The sequence below is a fragment of the Panthera onca genome, chromosome B3 (genome assembly GCF_046562875.1).
Source record: "Panthera onca isolate mPanOnc1 chromosome B3, mPanOnc1 haplotype 2, whole genome shotgun sequence".
Classification (NCBI taxonomy): Eukaryota; Metazoa; Chordata; class Mammalia; order Carnivora; family Felidae; genus Panthera; species Panthera onca.
In genome coordinates, this window is record NC_138344.1 from 87,985,602 (window position 1) to 87,988,400 (window position 2,799).

The window sequence follows — 2,799 nt, forward strand, 5'->3', positions numbered from 1 at the left end:
ACTGACCACACAGAGCCCAGTGGGGGCTCCAGCTTCATGAACCATGAGATCAAGAGTTGGACACTCAACCTACTGAGCCACCCAGGTGGCCCTATTTTGTCTCATCTCTGATTTGCTCACCATAACAAGGGAATTGTGGTGAGGATTGAATTATCTGGCAATTGGTCATATTTGATACACAGTAGCTATAGTGATTATTTTCTTTGAATAGTGAGACCAAGCTCTCTGAAATATTCCCATCTCATATTTCTTATTTTACTTATGAAATAACTATCCAAATTCTATTTTCATGGCCAGCAATTTAGAATACAGAATCTGGTACAAGGTAGGGCTCTTAAACAGGACTTAAAGCATTAGGACAATTTTTGAGATTAACTTTACTGTCCTTCCTCCCCAAATTGGCTTGAGATTCTTGTTTCTAGTCTGTCAATTAGCACGGTTCATTATGACTAGGCTTTGAGTACAAGCCTGTGTTCTAAGTCCAAGTTTTCACTCATGATCAGATACTAAGTCCAGTATTTCTAATACGAAATCCAATATTTATTTTTTATTGTATATTCTTTCTTTAAAAAAAATTTTTTTTAATGTTTATTTATTTTTGAGAGAGAGACACAAAGTGTGAGCAAGGGAGGGGCAGAAAGAGAGAGAGACACAGAATCCAAAGCAGGCTGCAGGCTCCGAGCTGTCAGCACAGCCTGATGCAGGGCTCAATCCTACAAACTGTGAGATCATGACCTGAGCTGAAAGCAAGGGTTGAACACTTAACCAACTGAGCCACCCAGGCTTCCCTTATTGTATGTTCTTAAAAGTAATAGCTCCTGAAGATTTCTATAAAAAACTGATTTAATGGGGACATTGCATATTATTTCCCTCTCTTGGAGACTTACAATTGTGATGAATAGTTAAGGCTCTATGAGACTGTTTAATGGTATTTAACTAAGTATTTGCAAACATATTTAATATTTGACCATAGGACTCCTTTTTTTTAACCCATGAAATACATATTAAACCCTGCACCTATTTTGGGAAACTCCATTTCAGGCTGATTTCTCATTCTCCTAATTTGCATATCCCTATGTCTTTATTCCACATGCACTCCACCCTGGTAAGTAGCATCAGTTTTTTCATCCTAGCTCTTCTTAATCCTACCTAATATCTTATTCCCATGTGTCCTGTTTACCTGCTCTTCCTTGCCAATGCCAGTGTTGTCTTGCCTTTGTTCATGTCTTTTCTGGCCTCTAGATTCATTTGTAACATTTAATTTCTTTCATTTTTATAGTCATTCTCCAAAAAACCCTTTATTTTATGGGTTATTATACTAATGTCTCATAAACTCTCTTTGTGGCCTCAGAAATTAAAGGTATTTAGCATTAAGTTTAGTTTCAGTTTTTGGTACAAACTCCTTCCACATCTCTTAATCAGGTAACCTTTTCACATCACCCTTACCTGCACATTTGAGTAAGGAGTTCATCACTTCAGAGTTCTTCATTTTTGGCAGTTCTAATTTTTAGGAAATTCTTTCTTATATGGAAACCAAGTGTGCCTCACTATCACTGGTGGACTTACTTTAGTCCTTGCATTAAGTTGTTATGTCCTTTCTATATCGTCTCTTTTTCAGGAAAGCTCTGCATTTGACATTTGCTGATACTTGAATAGTCTATTTACCCATTTTTGATTAGTATATATAATGAGGAGACTATTTTTTTTTTAGTAATGGCTCCAGTAACACTCATACCCACAACTTAAATCCCCTTTCCACCAAAATAGTATTAAGTTTGATTTGGATTGCAGCTGGCTACACCACTATGATCAGAGGCTAGATCATGCAGTGGAAGGCACCCACTCATTGCAACTCTAGGGAAAATCTTGAAATAAGTGAAGCTTGTTTGATGCACCAAGCTTGCTTTTTCTGGACTTCTATCTCCATTGCATGGATTCTCTTCCTGTTTTTCTTTACCTAATGTGTCCAGAACTTGCTTGCTCTTTTCCTCAGTTAAAACATGCTTTCAGGAAAAGGCTGGTTTTAATTACTTGTATATTTGTTGGGACTGTAATGTGCTATAATTCTCAAGTTTATATACATTTTAAGCATTATCACTAACTATGGGTTGAAAGACCTTGCTCTCTTGTGTAGAAGTTTAAATGTCAAAAACCATATGAGAAAAATTTTGGAGTGCTGGGCAAGAGATTTACATTGACTTGTTGAAAATGATACAAATATTTTGGTTGCCTGTTTTCTTGCACTTAAGCCTATTCCTATAAATTCCTCTAAACATTCTGTTTCTTTAAATAAATTATGTAATGCACCCTGCCTAACGATTTTCCCCTACAATGTTTTTTTACTTGAAATCAATGTGCTCTTGATATCAAAGGAGAGTGAACACATAAAGCCTTGGGATCTGAGGGGTGGTTTTGGAGAGCAGTGCTCAGGAAGAAACTGATTCCCCTGGGAATTTTTTTCTTCTGTTGTACACTAAAAATTAATTTAATTTAATTCAGAAGATAGATGAAAATGGAAAACCACTGTGAAAGTCTTTTCCATACAGGGCAGTAATGGTGGCATAGCACTAATCTAGAGAATAACTAATCTCTTTTGATGAATGGGACATAAATAAATGCATTCTAATCAGACCTTTTTATGCACTTCATGTCCATCTTTTATTGTTTCAGGGTCACTTTAATACTGAAGAATTTTATAAATGAAGCTGTCATATATAATATAGACTCTCACAGAGAGACACTAACTCTAAATTCATCACTGAAATCAACCTGAGAGAATATTCTTCTTAACTAGGCATT